The 20,226-nt window shown below is 40.3% G+C and overlaps 1 protein-coding gene and 1 long non-coding RNA gene across 2 annotated transcripts in view; one reads left to right on the forward strand and one right to left on the reverse strand.

Annotated features, from left to right (window-relative positions):
* Positions 1-20,226, reverse strand: part of ache (acetylcholinesterase) — a 186,972-nt gene that overhangs the window by 134,076 nt on the left and 32,670 nt on the right. The window lies entirely within an intron of this gene.
* Positions 727-6,436, forward strand: LOC119407902. Its single transcript, XR_005186699.1, has 3 exons — positions 727-737; positions 1,585-1,618; positions 6,363-6,436. It is a non-coding gene; the product is annotated as an uncharacterized LOC119407902 (long non-coding RNA).

A 20,226-nucleotide genomic window follows, 5' to 3' on the forward strand; every position in this document is an offset into this window, starting at 1 on the left:
GAAGGAGATGCCCACTAGAGGGTTGGAGGGTTAAGTGTTTTCAGCATGCACTTGCTGCTCTGTTGCTGTTCATTTCTTAAGTGAGAATATTGGAAAGTGTTAAGCGTTAACAACATATTCTTTTCTAAAAAAAAGTTAAATCTGGTCCTCTGGACATTCAAAAAAACAAAACAAAGCAAAACAACAACAAAAAAATGTAGAAACGTTTCGTCTTTCATCCGAAAGACTTCCTCAGTCTGAGGTGCTGTATTCAGCTCAGTCTTATAAATAGCACCTTCTCAGAGTGGATCAACCAGTTTTGCTGCTGACAACCAAAACCAGCTGCTCAAATGATCAAGAAGGACCATAGGCCTAACAATGGATCATTAGGACACTGATGGCTGTTTACTATTCACAGATGGCTGAGTGATACTAGCAATAACAGCATTGTAAGAGGGGGACAATCAAAAACGTACACTCTTAACCCTGATATCAATTGTATTTACACTTTTTAGTAATCATTAATTATTATTTTATGTTTTGTAAAAATGTTGTCTCATTACTAAATCAAATAAGTTGACTGTACTTTTTTACTAAAATATAGAGTGTAATGATCTTGTTAAGCAGAGATTACTAAAAATGTTTTGATTTTGAAATGAAGGGGCGGGGTCTATTCAAACTCTGCCCTGCTGCACATGTTCGGGCAAGTTCCACCACAGTGTCGCTACTACTGTCGGACTTTGAGGCAAAGTGGATTGGTAAGTAACAAATATTTTAGATATTTGTAGACATTTCTCTACGTAAAAGATAGCTGTGCTCCACGTGCAGATGTAACTTAACATTACAGTAACAGCCGACCGTTATCGTAATTTTGGTAAAGTTGAGGGTTTTGGAGTGGTGAGCGCGAATGCTCAATGAATAGTGTGCTAGGATTTAGCTTAGGGGTAGCATGCTAACTTTCTCAGTTCACAGTTTATTACGGAAAGTTGCTTTAGGAGAGATGTAGGCTGCTGAAAGCAACCTTTACTGCACAAGTTCATACCGAGTGAATCCTGTCTGTGGTATATTTTTATCTTTAATGCGCTCCAGTTGTATCAAGTCAGCTAATTTGTATAGTTAGATTAGCTTAACTTCACGTTGCAGCACGTGCTTGTGTTAGCTAGTTCACGTTCTATACGATTACGGTCTGACTGAAAATGTAATGGACTTGGTCATTAGCTGGTTTTTAGTAGAGATTAGTTGAGCAATATGTGACAATTGTGTGTGTGGAAAATAGTGCAGCAGTTAACAAATAATTTGGAGCCACGTTGAAATCCTGAAGGAGTAAAGAGCTATGGTTGTTGCCAGCTCCCCCCGATCACCAGACTATTAAAATAAAGTGACAATAACAAGTTATTAACTCTGTCAATTGTCTGCAGATAAAAAGGCAAGCCCAACTCATTCTGCATTAATTTTAACTCTAAATAGTGTTAAACAAGAAAACTAATTATTCTGGCTGAGAACAGAAATTTCAAAGGGCGAGAATATTTCAAAGTACCATATTTCCTTGATCTTTGATGACATATGGTCATGGATAAGTGTGCTAAAAGTTTTCTTTTTTTACAGGTTTGTGTGAAGATGCAGTGGAGGTGCAAATACTGTGAGTTTATAACAGAGAAAAGGGGTTACCTGTTAAAATATTACAGGTTAAAACATGGAAGCTTCACCAGAAATATTACCTTTTCTTGCTTACATCAACAGTGTTTATGCACATTTAAGTCCATCAGTGCACTTAAGGTCCACTTATCTAAGATTCACCAGAAAGAGAAAGATGTGTGTGAAACACTTCACCAGACTTTTCACTGTCAGTCCTGTGATTTTTCTGCAGCCTGTACAGAAGCAGTTTTTTTCTATCACCTGCGCAGTACACATTTAAAAGTTAATCACAGAGTCCAATGTCCATATAAAGGATGTAACTTTCATACTACTGTGTACTCTACATTCAATGCACACAGAAGTAAACAGCACAGAACAGACAATTGGAGGATGCTCAAACCAGAAATAGTGCCTGGTAGTGAAAATAATGAACTGGAAGAAGAGGGACATGGGCCCCCAAACTACACCGCTGATTTAGAAAACGGTGAAGAGTCCAGTAATGAAGAGAATAATGATCTGGAGAAACAATTGGAGCACAACCTAGCAGCTCTTTTTTTAAAGATGCAAACCATTCTCCACATACCAGAAAGTTCTGTAGAAGATGTAATACAACAACTTTTACACATAAGTGAACTGTCCCAACCACTGCTGCACAATTCAGTCAGGGACCTGTTGAAACAACACACAGATGTGGATGATTCAACTGTGAAACATGTAGTCAGGGCTGCCTTAGAGAGCAATGTCATAACAAAATTTTGTGGCAAGGGTAGTTCCTTATCAACTTCTAAAAGGAGAGCAGCATATGTGAACAAAAACTTTGCTGTAGTAATTCCAGTTGAGTACATTATAGACAGAGACAAGAAGTCCAGTGCTGTATATGTTCCTATAAATGTCATGTTGCAGAAAATGTTGAACAGGGCAGAAATTTTAGAGAAAGCTCTTCCAGTACAAAAGGATGTGCCACATGAGTATAGTACATACAGAGATGGTTTGTACTGTAAAGAAAATGACCTCCTTAAAGGTGAGAAATTCAGAATCACTGTTGGACTTTACACAGATGATTTTGAAGTGTCCAATCCATTAGGTACATCTAAGAGGAAACACAAAATGATTGCAGTGTATTGGGTGCTCGCCAATGTGCCATCAAAATATAGGTCCACACTCCAGTCCATTCAGCTCGCTCTTTTATGTAAAGCCTCACATGTAAAAGAATATGGCTATGCTAAAATTCTTCATCCCCTAATCCAAGATCTGGTTTCTTTCGAACAAGATGGCCTGTATGTTGAGAGGTTGGGAGCACGTGTCAAAGGCACAGTGTTGTATGTGTCTGCTGATAACTTGGCAGCTCATTCATTTGCAGGATTCTTTGAGAGCTTTGGAGTGGACAAGTTCTGCAGGTTCTGCATGGCAAGGAGGAGTGAGATTCAAGACAAGGAAGTAAGCTCAGGCACTTTTGAACCCCCGACTGCAGACACTCACAACCAACAGGTCCAGGAGGTACAGCAGGATCCCACTTTGGCTAAACAGTATGGTGTGAAGGGACGATGTGTACTTACTGACAGTCTGGAGCACTTTCATGTTATTCGTGGCTATCCCCCTGACATCCTGCACAACCTTTTTGAAGGTGTTGTTCCTGTTGAGTTATCACTCTGCATTTCAGACCTGATTTCTAAGAAATATTTCACATTAGAAACATTGAACCATGCTATCAAATCTTTTGCATATGCTTTTCATGACAAAACTGACCAGCCTCAGCCTATTGCCCGAGGCTTTTCTACCAAAGGAACCATAGGTGGAAATGGCCATGAGAACTGGGCTCTAATCAGGTTGCTCCCACTTCTCATTGGACATAAAGTGCCTGAAGGGGACAATGCCTGGGCCATTCTGGTGCTCCTTAAAGATATTGTTGAGTTGGCTGTAGCAACAAGGCACACTGAAGAGTCTATACATTTCTTTGAATGTAAAGTGTCAGAACACAGAGAACTGTTGCAAACTACATTCCCCAATTTCAAATTACGCCCAAAACACCACTTTATTGAGCATTATCCTGAGATGATTAAAGCATTTGGTCCACTCTCAGATGTCTGGACAATGCGTTTTGAGGGAAAACACAAATTCTTCAAACGAGTCATTCGTAATGCTCACAACTTCAGAAATGTGGCTCTTACACTGGCCGTAAAGCATCAGAAAATTATGGCTTACTGTTTGGACACAAATTCATTTTTCAAGCCCTCAGTTGAACTCAACAAGGTTACAACAGCGCTGATCCTATCTTACACTGAAAATGTCCAACAAGTTTTCTGCAAGAGAGTACCCCAGTGTACAACTGTTCTTGTTGCATCATCGGTCTCTGTAGATGGAATTAGATATTGTGCTGACATGATACTGTCTGTTGGTTCATGCTCAGGCCTCCCAAAATTCAAACAAATCAAGCAGATTGTGGCAATAAACACAGAGATCTTATTTGTCTGCAATACTATGACTGCATGGTACCATGAACATTTAAGATCGTTTGAACTCTGTGGTAGCGCAAATCCCTCTTTGTGTGTGGTGCAACTAAAAGAGCTGAATGATGTTTTCCCTCTTTCAGCATACAGATTTAGGGACAATTTAGTAGTGACACTCACTCGCTATATTCTGTGTTGAGAAACCACAAGTGTGGTCAGTCGTAACAACATGGCTCCGTATGAAGTATAACTGTAAGCTTGAGTAGTAATTTTGGATTTTTTTTACATTTTATACTATTTTATTTATATTTTGATAGATGAGCGTTAGGTCAAACTGAATGTGTTTGTGTGCATATTTCTAATGAGCTAAAAATGTTTTTTTTTATTTATTATTATTTTCAAGATGGCAGCACACCAAAAGATGACCTTGAGGGTAATTGTCACAGAGACGGACATAAGAAAAGTGGTTCTGAATACGAGGCCTACTACAGTGGAGGATTTGGTAACTAAGCTTAAAGAACCACTGGGACTTGATTTCAACTTCATTCTCCAGTACCAAGATCCTGAGTTCAATTATGAGCTATGCAATGTGACAGATATTGAAGATCTTCCAGAAAAAAACAACAGTCAAGGTCATCCTTATACTTGAGTTGGTTCCAGTCTCAATATCAGATGAAATCTTGAGTGACACACCTAGTGTAGCAGATACAGAGATCCTCTCTACATCGTCTCAGGAGCGACAGAAGCAGTGGCCAGAATTTTTTGACATCCCAAATTTTTCTGTTGATGTAGCATATAGACTTAGGCAAGCAGATCTGCTGTTTCTTCGTGATGGTACACACCTCAAAGTATCAAAAGAGCTGAAACACGAGATCCTTGAAAGATTGGCAGAGAGCATGTATAGCTACACAGCATATCCAAATAATACTCAGTTCGAAAGTGTTGCACAAGCACTCATAAGCAAGCACCCCTGTCTCCAGGAGCGAGGCTCAACCAGTCGCTGTAGTGGCTGGAAAAATAGTCTAAAATTTAAAATGGCTAATTACAGAACAAAGCGCAGAAGATCAGGGTGCCTTGACGTAGCAGTAAATGCTGGTAAACGAGGAGGGCATTCAACCAAAGGAGAACCAGCTAACAAGAACATCAAGAAGGCCAAGAAAGGCGAGCTCAACTACTTACCCAACTTTCCGGAGGGATTTAATCAGGTAGCCCTTGAGGACGCCCGCAAAGACTTGGTTGATGAAATGCAGAAGAGAACACCAGATGGACAACTTGTGAAAGAGAAGATGGACCTGACGTTTGCATTGAGAAGAAAAGAGGTGGTGGAGTCAGAACCTGCTATATGTGACATGGTGGAACGTTGGCCTGCTCTTTTCACAGAAGATCAAGTAAGTTCATGATTAAGATAATGATAAAGCCAAAAAAAGGTTAAAAACAAAACAACTGGACTTTATTTGTAACTGAAGACATTTTGCTTCTCATCCTTTCTCAATTTCTCAAGCTTTCTCAATTCAAAGAAACAAGTGTGGGATTGAAGTTATAAAGCTGTGGTGTTTTGTAAGCTTGCATAATAATGATAACATTTTTTCACGTGTCTGTCTTTCCAATAGGAAGCTGCCATTATAGGACCCAAATATATTTGTTACCCATCCAGACTGTCAGCACAAACTGTAATTTTACCTTGTAGGATATGAGAGTTGCTGTCTACAACTACCTCTATCTGTTAGGTAAGGGAAATTGTATTGTGAGCAGGTCATTATTGCAAAATTAACCCCAACATCCTGATGCAGGACTCAGATTTCAGATTATCCTGAAGGGGTGTATTATGCAGTAATGCCCTGCTCACTGTGCACTATCCTGCTTATTAAAAGGTTACTTGCCAACAAAAATCCATAATTTGACACAAAATATTAATAGTCTTCTATAACAATGGTCTGCTACACAGAAGTAACAGATGTTAGAATGCTGAAATTTACAAATCATAATTGAATAACAAAGCTATTTAATAATATATATTGTTGTGGAAGCCATCAGTGCTTAAAGTGTCCATTTAGATTCACAGAGGTCACACAACCACAAACAAGCAAAGCAATAGACAAGCAACTCCTGTGTTGTGTGCAGTACATAGACTTTTTGTCCAAAAAAAAGGTTTGACTAGAAAAATCTTGTTTTTTTAGGGGGCTTTGCGTTTTGCTTCTGACCCATGTCTACACCTGTGCTTTTTTTTTTTGCTGCCCTCACACTGGTGCTTTCAGCTAAGTTGTTGAGATGTGATACTGGAACATTCTCTGTATTTTGCAGGTATGCATGGAGTTCAACAGGATTGTTGGCAAGAATCTCAAGCAGGAATTCTATGAGAGCATCGATCGACATAGTCCTCGTCTTGTCGAGATTTTTCGATCCAAGAGAAATGTTAGATTTTAAATCAAAGGTTGGAAAAACAAGGCTGCGAGTTTCTGAACTTCACTAAAACTTTCAGAGAACTTCAGTACAGCCTGCTAGCTCTTCTCAATGTTGTAACAGTACGTTAATTAACCATGATGCTTGTGTTCTTAAATTTTAGGGAATGCCTTCAAAAGTCCTTGATATTGATGTTTATGAAGCTGTGGGAACTTCACACTGTGTAATGCAATCATTTGCTCATTTGTGTTTGTCATTTTACTGCCCAACAGACTGCAGAGTCAACTGATATTCGAACACTGGTGCTCAGAGGACTTCCTGTTATTCTTGATGACAACCCCACAGACTTCTACAAACCAGCCTTTGTAAGTAATTTTATTTTCTCAAAAATTACCTAAAGGAACATTGACAGCTCAATTTTGAATTTTCTCTTATACGTGGTTCTCATGGGTCTTTGAAATTCTTGAAGGTTTGCGAGTTTCTGGAAAAATCAGTGCAAGGAAAGTTTATGAAAATACACAGACAAATGGATCATTGGACGTACTTGAATTTATTTTTGTGCAATAATTAATATTTACTTTGCAATAATGTTTTGCAGGGGTGTTGTATGAGCTATTTATCCAAAGTCAGTGTATTACTTGCAGTAAGTGGCAGTCGACGCGACCTCAGTTTGGAGAAGCAGTAGGGGTACCAGTGTAGGAAACTAAGCAACGTACTGCTGTGGACAGTGTCTGCAGAAACATTGTTTTAGCCACTTAAAAAAAATCAATATCAGTGAAGTGTACATTATACTATTATTATATTATATATATATATTACATATTAATATAGAATATTTTCACTGTCAGTATTTTCACCTTACTGTCAGTCAGACTTCTTACATAAAATAACTGTTGTATACGTTATATAAATATTGCTCCTGCCCAACCAAACTCCATAGGCATAGTTAGTCATTTTACTTTGCTGAATACAGGAGCTGCTCTTCTACTGCTGCCTCGATCTGTTTGATTGGGTTATTTTTACTGAATTCACTGAAATCCCACAATAGCACAAACTAACAGTGACATGGTAGACCAGTAACTCTTGTGTTCTGTGAGGTAAATTTATTAATCTTGTCTATGGCATTTGGTTGGTGTGAAGAGAGCTCTGTAACTTACATTTCAAGTCAGAAAAGTCATGTTAGACAGCAATGTAAGGTGCTGAAAATATACTAAATATGCGTCCACTGAAACAAATAGATTTTTCGAGGTGTCGAAAATTACAAACTGCTGCTGACCATGTCCACAAAAGTACACTGCTTATCTTCTTACACTGATCGTCCTGCTGCTTCTCCAAACTGGGGAAATGCTGCCCACCATCTACTGTAGGTAACATGCTGACCATCTGTAAGCACCTCAGGCAACCCCACTTTAAAAAAATCCAAACTATCCCTTTAATTTTAATTTATGTCTTAAGCTATGCTGTGTTGAGTTCATGTCATAAACTCTTATGCTTATGTTTTATGCTATGCTGTTTCATGAGGGAGTGGTGGAGCAGAGTTTAGAGAATATGGGCCAGTGATCAGAAAGTCACCGGTTCAACCTCCAGGACTAACAATGTCAAAATGTGGGTGGAAAAGGTGAAACATCCACACCTGCCTCAACCTTCATTTGCCCCACTCTGGGCCCTTGAGCAAGGCCCTTAACCCCACTATTTGCTCCCTAAACAGGTCTCTTGAAATTAGTTCTTGTGACTCAATGAGACTATCTGTAGAAATAAAGGGTAAATAAAAATGTTGGAATTTGAGCCGAGACAGATGTGGGAACCCTGATGACAGTTCCTGTATTTGAAAAAAAAACCTGTGAGCATAGTTTTAAACAATTGAAAGAATACTGTATCGTTCCAGTTACCACTAGCACATGATCATGTGTCCTTTTGTGGAGCTCAAACTAATACACAATTTACACAAGGAAACTAGGGCTGTATGTTGTGATAAAACAGAAGATATGACAAATATTGTAATTGGTTTATGGAAATCATTATTTTGATCAATTATTGATGGTTGTTTAATGATAATTGTCTCTGTTGTGCTCATGTCATTTATTAAGGACTCTGATGATGATGAATCGTTCCGCAACATTGATATTGGGATTCTCCTCGTTGAACCTGAAGGTACTGTGCCCTCATACTTCTTGCATCTCAGTCCAGCCTCTCTGAAAATCATCATGGAGGGAGAAGTGGTGATGGCCAACATTCAAGACCTGCCAAAAGCTATGTGCATTCTCTTTAGACTTGCATATGCTATGCATTTCAACTACCCCAGTTCTATGAAGTCCACATTCCAGTTCATCCAACAGATATTTTTTGAGCTGGGCCAAAGTGAACTAAAACCAAAGTTACAAACATTGAAAAACCAGTTTGTGATGTAAAGAAATGTCTATTGTATTGTGTCATTGAACAGTTGGGATTGAATATAGTCTCAGTAGCCACTTTCTTACCTACATAATCTAATGCAGTTCAATGCAACAGCTCTACAACAACTGTTAGCTGATAATGTTCAGTTTACAATGTTATAAGATACATGAATGTCCAACCACTTATGTTCTTCAGTACAGGATTGAGAAGTGTATGCTCAGGATTGGATAGCTAAATCTCAGTTTATATAATACAGTTTGAGGAAAATTCAGCACATTTCATGTAAATGTCCAGTCAGTGTTGATGGTAAAAATAGTCAGTTGAAGCAGTAAGTTGAAACGTGTGTGCTCGATTGACCAAAAAAGATTTCCTGCTCACAGAGCTATGCAGTAGTATCTACCACACTCCTCGTCTGCACAGAGGAGAACACGAGAATTTTAAGGTGAAATAACATGTAGTTCTTCCTTAACGGCAACATCACAAAATATTTTGCTTCATAAGTTTTCAGGAATTTATTGCTTCAGTTGACTGAATTTACCAACAACACGGACTGTACATTCACATAAAACATGCTAAATACCTTCAGGAGGATTAATCCGCACAAGGCAACTGGCCCAGACAACATCCCCGGAAAAGTGTTGAAGGAATGTGCTGATCAGCTCTGTGAGGTGCTGGCAGACATCTTTAACACCTCACTTACCCTGGAGACAGTTCCCACCTGCCTGAAGACTGCCACCATCATCCCAGTCCCAAAAAGCTCTACAGTGACTGGTCTGAATGACTATCGGCCAGTGGCCCTCACCCCGATAGTCGCTAAATGCTTCGAAAAACTGATCATGACTCACATCAAAACAACCATCAACATCAACGAGGACCCTCATCAGTACGCATACCGTGAGAACCGATCAACAGAGGATGCAATCTCCTCTGTGGTCCACACTGCACTCAACCACCTGGAGCAGAAAAACTCTTACGTCCGTATGCTCTTTGTGGACTTCACATCCGCCTTCAACACCATGATCCCCCAAACCCTGATGGACAAACTATTCACACTAGGACTAAGCCCCTCCATCTGCAACTGGGTACTAGACTTTTTAACAAACAGACCACAGTTAGTGAGGATCCACAACCTCTCCTCCTCCACCATAACCCTCAGCACTGGCTCTCCTCAGGGATGTGTGTTGAGCCCCCTCCTGTTTACTCTGCTCACATATGATTGTGCAGCTACCCATCCAGGCTGTCACATTGTAAAGTTTGCAGATGATACAGCGCTGGTGGGATGCATCACAAACAATGATGAGTCCAGCTACAGGCAGGAGGTGGAACACCTGGAGAGCTGGTGCAGAGAGAATAACCTTCACATCAATGTGAAGAAGACAAAGGAGATGATTGTGGACTTCAGAAGGAACAAAAACACCTACACCCCCCTGAACATAAGAGGATCTGCGGTGGAAGTCGTCTCCAGCTACAAGTACTTGGGTGTACACATGAATGACAACCTCAGCTGGAGCAACAACACCACCAGCCTGATCAAGAAAGCTCATCAGAGACTCTACTTCCTCAGACGGCTGAGGCGAGCTGGTCTGGGAAGCTCAGTCCTCACCTCCTTCTACAGGTGTGCAGTGGAGAGCATCCTGTGCTCCAGCATCAACGTGTGGCATGGAGGCTGCACAGCTGCAGAAAGAAAAGCTTTGCAGAGAGTGGTGAAGGCTGCACAGAAATCTGTTGGAGTCAGTCTCCCCACCATCACAGACATCTACACCTCCAGATGCAGGAAGAGGGCCACCTGCATCATGAAGGACCCCACCCACCCAGCACACACACTTTTTGCCCCACTCCCCTCAGGAAGGAGGTTAAGGAGCATTAAGTGTAGAACCACTAGACTGAGGAACAGCTTCTACCCTGAGGCTGTTAGACTCATGAATCTCTAACTAGAATAATCACTGTGAAAAACCATATCATGTTGCTGCTGATCTGTTTCATGTTGCTGCTGATCTGTTTCAATGTTGATGTGTTCATGCGTGCACATCTGCTCACAGACTCATGTTCATGTTTGTGCTGATGTTCAATGTTTTATGTTATGAGTGCTTAGTGTATATTTAGTTGATGTTTTTCTTAGTTCATATCTTAGATGTTATTACTGTTTTTCTTATACATTTTATTGTTGGATGTAACTGGGACCCTGTGTACATAATTTCGCTCCACCACATGTACCACATGAGGTGCGAATGACAATAAAGAAACTCTGACTCTGACTCTGACTAAATCTTACCTTTATCACATTTTATCTGCTCCTTTTCAAGTTGAAGATTTAGAAGACTGTCTAATTTTACTGTGTCCAGTTTTTCACAAGGATACACAAGTTATTGAATGCTGCTGTTTTTGTATTCCTTATTTAAACAATTTATAATTATGTCAAGCACTTTTATTTCCTACTTTTACTTGACTTTTGGATGACAAGCTGTTTTTTTAATAGCAATTATTGTTTTAATACTTTTTTTACTTGAGCCAAGCTTGATGATAAATTGCACTTAAAATGTTCTTTTGCAGCAATTTTCTGTGAAAATTAAATATATTGGAACATTAAAATGTTTTGTTTGATTTCTCCCCTTTTGTAAAATTTAGTGTTGCATTGAATACAATTTGAAGATCAAAAGAGTACTTAATTACAGTAGAGGAAATGTTATTACTTATTTTAAGAAAACATTATAAGTAGCTTTAAATAATGTTATATTGGTTATTTGCTTTAAATGGTTATGTAAATATAACTTAAAATGGTAATTGTATACAACTATCACTCTTAACCCGAACTAGTTGACTTTACTAGAAAATCGTGTGGAAACCCGTTGCCTTAAACCATTCTAGTTTTTACACAAAGAAGAAACTAAACATGTTTAGTTGTGTTAACTTGATAACCTCAGTACAATGTAGTAAATACATTTAGTAGTCACTACTAATCAATTTAAGTAGTGACTACTAAATGTATTTACTACACTGTACTGAGGTTATCAAGTTAACACAACTAAACATGTTTAGTTTCTTCTTTGTGTAAAAACTAGAATGGTTTAAGGCAACGGGTTTCCACGCGATTTTCTAGTAAAGTCAACTAGTTTGGGTTAAGAGTGTAGGCCTCCACACCTGTTTAATGAACGACAATGTCTTTTCACAAAGATGGCCTCCTTTACTCCTCTCTCAAACCATCGTTCCTCTCTATCCAGGATGTGAACATCTTCATCCCTGAAAGAGTGGCCGCTGGCCTGGAGATGAGTGTACACCGCAGAGTCCTGACCTAATGATGTTACTCTTCTGTGCTGGGCCATCCTTTTGGCCAGTGGCTGTTTAGTTTCCCCAATGTAAGACTGATCACAGCCCTCCTGACACTGAACAGCATATACAACATTACTCTGTTTGTGCCGGGGGACTGAATCTTTGGGATGAACCAGTCTTTGCCGTAATGTATTTTGGGGTTTAAATGCCACTGGGACGTTGTGTTTAGAAAATAAACGTCTCAAGTTTCTCTGATACTCCCACAACATACGGAATGACCACTGGTCTGGGTTCCTCCTTTTCACCTGATGGCTGACTGGAGTCCTGTTTGGGTTTCTTCTCTGCTTTCAGGAATGCCCAGTTAGGATATCCACATTGCTTTAGAGCCTGTCTTGTGTGGGATTTCTCCTTCTGCCTGGCTCCTGAGCTAGTGGGGACGCTGTCTGCTCTGTGGTACAGAGTCCTGATGACTCCTAACTTGTGCTCCAAAGGGTGATGAGAGTCAAACTGCAAATACTGGTCTGTGTGTGTGGGTTTGCGGTACACCTCAGTTTGCAAATGTCCTCTATTGACTGTCCAGAGGACCAGATTTAACTTTTTTCGATTTTTCTACCTGGATCATTGAGTATGCATCAGAACATATTCTTTTGTTTAAAACATATGGCTAAAACTACATTTGATATTTTTCTCTGTTTTGCACTACAAGAAAGAAGCCCAATACTTGATTTGTTTATTATTTAAAAACTCTCTGGACCTAGTGGTGGAATTTTCTTAATTGAGATTATTTTATAGTATAGCAGTTTTCAAAATAAATTATGGCAAAAGGACACCCTACGCTTTTGTCCCATTACTATTCCAAGTTTAATACCAAAAATGTAGTGATATACATAGTTATCGCCACCTTTCACAATACATATCGTGATAGGAATTTTATGCCATATCGCACATCCCTATTCGACAGTTGTAACTGCATCCGTACGACAGTTATAACGGCAGACGTACAACAGTTATAGCCTGGCAGCCATATAACTGTTATAGCACGACAGCCCTACAACCATTACAGCGTGGCAGCCAGAAGACAACGGTTATAGCAAGGCCACTGTACAACAGTTATACCAGGAGCCATACAACTGTTAAAACGCATGATAGTTATAGCAGCTGCTGTAAAACAGTTTTACCAGGAGCCATATGACAGTTATAACAGTAGCTATAGGAGAGTTATAGCATGGCAGCAGTAAGAGAGTTACAGTGCAGCAGCAGAAAGACAGTCATACCAGGAGCCATATGGCAATAATAATGGCAGTCGTACAACTATTTTAGCAGCTGCTTTATGATAGTTATAACAGCAGCAGCAGGACAGTTATACCAGCAGCCATATGACAGTTATAACAGCAGCTATATGACAGTTATAACAGCAGCCATATGACCGTTATAACAGCAGCCATATGACAGTTATAGCACGGCAACAGTAAGAGAGTTATAGCGCAGCAGCAGTAAAACAGTCATACAAGAGCCATATGTCAGTCATACGAGAACCCCTAAGACGTTTATAACAGGAGCCCTATGACCGTTATAGGTTGGAAGCCATATGAAAGTTATAGCAAGGTCGCCATACAACAGGGGCGGCTGTGGCTGAGTGGTTAGAGCAGCCGTCCTCCAATGCGAGAGTTGGGGGTTTGAATCCACCAGCAGTCACATGTCGAAATGTCCCTGGGCAAGTCACTGAACACCTCATAACCTCTGATGTGTGTCCCATCGGTGTATGAATGTGATAAAGCACTGATTAGTCTCATTAGAATTTGTTCACTTAGCTTTGTAGAGATCTAGTAGAGTGCTGTATGAATGGGTAAATGAGGACACAGATTGTAGTGTAAAGCGCTTTGAGTATCTTGAAATAAAATAAAGGCGCTATATGAATACAGTCCATTTACCATTTATAACAGAAGCCACACAACAGTTATAACAAAACAGCCATACGACAGTTATAACAGCAGCTGGAGGACAGTTATAACAGCAGCTGGAGGACAGTTATCACGCAGCAGCAGTAAGACAGTCATACAAGGTGCCATATGACAGTCATACCAGGAGAGGTACAATAGTTAAAACGGCAGCCATACGACATTTATAGATCAGCAGATGTACAACAGTTATATCAGCTGCCGTATGACAGTTAACAGCAGTCATATGAGACTTAGAACAGCATTCATACTGTTACGATATTTTTGGACTGGTCCTATGGTTTTGATCTGCTCAGAGACAGGATTATAATGAAATTATGACCCGGTTCTGACTGGGTTAAACTGGGCCAGCAACTCTAAAGAGAGTCTCCCTGGGATTTCAATATCAGTCAAGGAATAGTTTAATCTGCTTGCCACATCACGTAGAAGGCTTTTGAAGCACCGTTTTCATATTTCCTAACACATCAGAACTGGGTCATAATTTCATTATAATCCCGTCTCTGAGCAGATCAAAACCATAGGACCAGTCTAAAAATATTGTAACAATATGACAGTTATAATGGCATCCATGTGACAGTTATAAACGGCAGCTGTACAAAAGCTATAGCGTGGCAACCATACGACAGTTATAGCATGGTAGTAGGACTGGGCAATATCTCGACTTTTTAAAAATATCGAGAACTTCATATGCGATATAAAATGGGAATATATAGTTTATATCGATATTTCTATGTTGTGTTATAATTAGACTTGAAAATTCGTGTAGTTCTTCTTTTTCTCCCATTTGCGCCACCAACTGCACGCAGCCCCTTTCCCTCCTTCTCTTTCACTGAATACAAACACAGCCCCTCACCTGCACGCGCTTCTCCCAATTCCTGCTTCTCCAGGTGGATGGGAGTTTAGCACACCAAGTAAACACATGTGATAGGATATCGAAGAGCAGCATAGCTGCTGAGCCAAAAGAAAAACAGTAGCTGTTATTTGGACATGGTTTGGATTTAACCTCCTGAGACCCGAGCTCTGGTTTGCAATGCATATCTCAGAGATATTTGTGATTAGATGGACCTGATTTGTGTATAAATAAAGCTTCTTCTTCAAACATGAAGTTGTATTTTGTTAAATGGTTATGACATACTTTAATTTAAAAAAAACATGTCCTCAGATGAGGACAATGGGCTTATTTTACAGCATAATACAACATTAACATGGCTTAAAGTATAAAACACTACAGAACAGCGTGAAGTATAAGGTACAGCAAAGCCAAAATGTAATGTCCCCATATGTGGACGCAGGGTCTCAGGAGTTTAAATTGTCAGATGAGCAGCAGATAAATGTTTCTGTTAGGGCTGGGTACCTTTCTAAAAAAAATAAATAAAAAAAAAATCAGTATCCGTACCGGTGTCGGTACCTTCACTTCGGTGTCGGTTCCTGGATGATTTTTTTTCGGTACCAATTTTGTAATTACTATTAATTCTAACAAGAATAAAATTACGTTACACATTACAGTACAAATTGTGAATTTTATTTTTTAACTTTGGTATTTCTATTCCAAGCAGTTTTCTTACATAACAATAAACAAATAATTTCCAGGTCAAAAGAACAGTTTCAAACAACCAGTGACATGTCAGTGTCTTAATGCTCACTGCTACATACTGAGGATCTTTTCACTTAACAGCTTTTCTTCAGAAAAATCATGTCTGCTTTCTCTGGACACAAACAAGCCTGCTCCTGGCTGATGGTGTCTCCAGCAGTAGAAAATGTTCACTCTGAGCCTGTAGATGATGACTGATGCACACACAGATACCTGGTTATCACGTTTGATAGCACTGACATATTGTCCCTCACATTCCACCAGCAGGTCACTGTATTCACTGAGGTTAGGGTTGATGCAGACTTCTGCACCTCTGTGTCTCTGCCTGAATCTTCTCTGTGATTATCTGGGGTTTAGGGCTCTTATCATCTCCCTAATTGACATTAGAACACAAAACATAAACAATAACATGGTTGTGTTATTATTGCTCAAAAAAACATTATCTAGGCTTCGAGATAAAAGCTTAACTGGTCAACAAAACCCTTTACGGCTTAATTTACCTCCACCATGGAGCCCCCACTGTAGAAAAAGGCAGCAAACTTTTAACAACAAAAAGTTTGTGATTGTCCTGTGGCCCCCACCTCGCTTTTCTTTTGTCTGTCCTCCTCACATCAGGGTCAGAACCTCCTGTGAGGAGAAGATAAACATAAACAATGAACATTAGTTGAACTGTTTATAGCTGACTGGATGGATTAGCACATTTTTACAAGCTAAGCTTCATCTGTTACTGTCAATCTTTAGTTAGCTTCTGAGTTTAGCTAGTTACGTAGATAAAATTAATTTACACACCAATATCTTAAAGTTAGCGTTACATGGATTCTAGTTTAATTCACCGCAAGGCACATATGAAGCTGCAGTAACGTTAACAAATGTAAACTCACCAGCTGAAACACAGACACAGAGCCGTCCTCGGGAGTTCTTTGATGAAGACGAGTCCGGCCGTAGAATGTTGATTCCGTTTAACACACACAGACTGTCTAACGCTGAGAGGAGGAGAGGCTGCTGTCCGTCTCGCTTCTTGCAGAAAAACACGGAGCAACTTTCTGCTCGTGTGTTGTCGAAGCCGTTCGACAACACATGCGCTGCACACGTGAACCCCGTCTGTGGGCGGCACCAGCACCATAGACATACATTATACATAGATTAGGTACGGCAGCTCTATACAGCTCTAGGTGTAAACACGTAGTCCGTTTGTCATACGTCTGGTGTTTTACCTGCCTGCGTGCTGAAACCACGTGACATATTACAGCCAATACCGAAACTTGACACCGAAAAGAGTGACGTTTCAATCCATACACTGACCGGTGCAGTTCGGTGGATGCCATTTAAGAACCTCGGTTCGGTACTCAGCCCTAGTTTCTGTAGACAATGCCGAAAACAAGTCCCGACAAAAGTCTGGCACTACGAAACTTTTTCACCATTTAAAACAGCACTATAATTGAAATATGAAACATGTGTGAAACTGCAGTTGCAGCTCCGATTGACTTCAGTGTCCTTCAGCCTCCTTCCCTGAAACAAACCACGTTTCAAAACTCATTTAGTCATGCTATGCCTTATGAGAGGAACAGTGAAAAGTAGCACAACATTACTAAAGCAGTGGTTTATCTCTACAGACCCGATCCCAATCTCAACTGTGGAACAAGACGGCTAAAGTTAGCCATCTTGTTAGCCGCTAAGGACAGTGTCTTTAGCAATATGAAAAGCCACTGCATTATTAATGTCACGCTACCTCTCACTGTAAGACTTGTGTAGTTCTTTTTCTGCCCGTCTGAGCTGCCAACTTCATGCGGCCTCTCCTCCTCCCCCCTCACTGAATACAAACACAGCCTCTCACGTGCTGATTCACACACGCTTCCTAATGTTATGAAGGCAGTGCAGCTGAAGAGGATTATTATTATGTAAATAGTTTATTTTTTAGACATTTATATTGTACAGTTACAGCTGTTTGTTAATAAATATGCTTGTGTGACAATTGGAACAAAGCTTTGACTCACATATATTTTGTTATTACTTTATGGGAAAAAAAGATATATATATATATATATATATATTTTTATATATATTGATATATATATATATATAATATATATATTTCCAATTATCTTAAAATATTGAGATATTAATTTTGGTCCATATTGTTCAGCTCTACGTGGCAGCGGTACAAAAGTTATTGCGCGGCAGCCATACGACAGTTAAAACAACAGCCATTAAACAGTTTTACCAGTAGCCATACGACAGTTATAACAGCAGCTGTAGGACAGTTGTAATACAGCAGCAGTAAGAGAGTTGTAGTACAGCAGCAGGATGAGTCATACCAGGAGCCGTACGGCGGTTACAGAGCGGCCCCTGTACGACAGTTATAGTGTGGCAGCCCTACAACAGTTATAACAGCAGCTGTAGGACAGTTATAGTGCAACAGCAGTAAGAGTTATAGTACAGCAGCAGAATGACATAATGGCATATGACAGAATGTCATAGCAGGAGCTGTACGACAGTTATAACAGCAGCTGTACAATAGTTATAACAGCAGCTGTATGACAGTTATAACTTCAACACTTGCTCTTATCAAGGGCGTACACCTTCTCCTCCTCTCCCTCTCCACTTTGCTTTTGCTCTGTCCTGTCTGTGAAACTGCTTAGAGCCTCTCTTCTACAAATCTTCCGAATCATAATTTATGGACTTGGATTTGGTCAGTTGGTACCTCAACGCAAGTAATAATATTTCTTTGAAGAGAAGACCAGCTTTAGGTGAGCCGATTTGCCCTGTTGGCACGCATGCAGCTGGATAGCTCATCGACTTGGAAGACTTGATGTGTCTAACTCTGCTGTCATCTGTGGATTTTAAAGATGCATATATAATTGGATTTATGATAACTGGTTCCTGCTTTTTGGATTTGGCTGGTTCCTGGTTTATCTACAATCAAGGAAGTCATCGACATCAAATTTGAACCCGATCAGGCTGCTTGCCTTGTGATGGCTTGGTTCATGCCTTGAGCACCCAGACTCAAATGCTATTGGCAGGATGGATCAGATCTTCGGGATTATTCTCAGGCACAGTCCATTTGTGTGGCCATTTAATTTGGGCGTTTCTGAACCGAATGGACCAAAACAGACTCAAGGTAGATGTCATTAAAGTTCTGCCTGTCCCCAAAACAATCGTGTTTATCTGAATTCGGCTCCCTGACTGGCCTTGAAAGGCCATCTTATCTCAATACGCCTGAAAGTTTTGTAAACCTGAAGCTCTGCCCCTCCCGCCTCTACTACCAAGGAATTTCCATGGACTTCTCAGAGGAGCCCAGCTGAATAAACATTCTGTCATCATTTCAGGACTATTTGGATTCGTCCTTGGCCATCCTCATATCACCTCTGAGCTTCAGTCTTGTTTTTGGAGCAGCCAAAAGCAGCTGATCAGCTGATCTCAGGGCCCGAGAGGGAACGTATGGTTCCAGTATCTCAGAGAAAAAGTGTGAGGCCATTTAGGCACTTATAGATCAACGAGAATTTTAAAATCTATTCTAGGATGGACAGGGAGCCAGTGAACAGAAGAAAGAACTGGTGTTATATGCTCAAACCTATGTGCTCCGGTTAATAGTCGAACAGCAGCATTCTGGACAAGCTGGAGACGCGAGATGGAGGCTTGGCTGACCCCAGCATAGAGTGCATTGCAGTAGTCCAATTGGGTCATGAAAAAGGCATTGACTAGTTTCTCAAGGTCGGGTCTAGACAGCACTGGCTTGAGCTTAGCCATCTGCCTTAATTGGGAGAAGCTTTTCTGTAGACCAGAGTTGATTTATTTGTCAAACTTGAAGTCCAAGTCTAAAACCATCCAGAGATTTTTACCATACTGCTTAAGATATGGCTGAAGAGAGTCTAGGTTTACAGGATCAGAGGCAGCGGTTGAACAAAGGCTAAAGGCAATAACTTCAGTCTTCTGTTTGTTAAAACTTAAGAAATTTGAAGCCATCAATGCCTTATGGGCCATTTACACGGCGTATATTTTAAGTGAAACCGCACGTTTCTCTCTGCAGTTCAGCTGTTCATTTACGATAACAGTCTCACCCCCCCCCCCCCCACACACACACACACACACACACACAATGAATCCGGAGGTTTGTCAACACAGGTCTCAGAGTGGAGGTTTTCTGATGGACCGCCCACTGATGTGTGAAAAGTCCTGCTGAGTTGTTAAAGCACATGCACACTACAAGATTATACAGTGGTCCCTCGCTACTTCGCGGTTCGTTTTTCGCAGATTCGCTATGTCGTGGTTTTTCAAAGTGAGATTGGACATTACAAAATTGGCTGATAGATGGATGAGCCATTGATTGTTTATTTAAAATAAATGACGTGTGTTTGCACCAAGTGTGCAGCCAACAAGTGCAAGGGAAGCTCCCTCCTGCAGCTGATCAGCTGATCTCTTTCTCTGCCACATATACATTTCTCCTGCTGTGGCTTTGTGAAGGGTTAACCCTTTGCTGTCCAGATGACCCAATCGACTTTTGTCTTCCGACTTAAAATTCTCAGTAGATCTCAATGTAAAATCCATCCATCTATTC

This window comes from Nematolebias whitei, chromosome 1 (genome assembly GCF_014905685.2).
Source record: "Nematolebias whitei isolate Nwh7 chromosome 1, NemWhi1, whole genome shotgun sequence".
Classification (NCBI taxonomy): domain Eukaryota; kingdom Metazoa; phylum Chordata; class Actinopteri; order Cyprinodontiformes; family Rivulidae; genus Nematolebias; species Nematolebias whitei.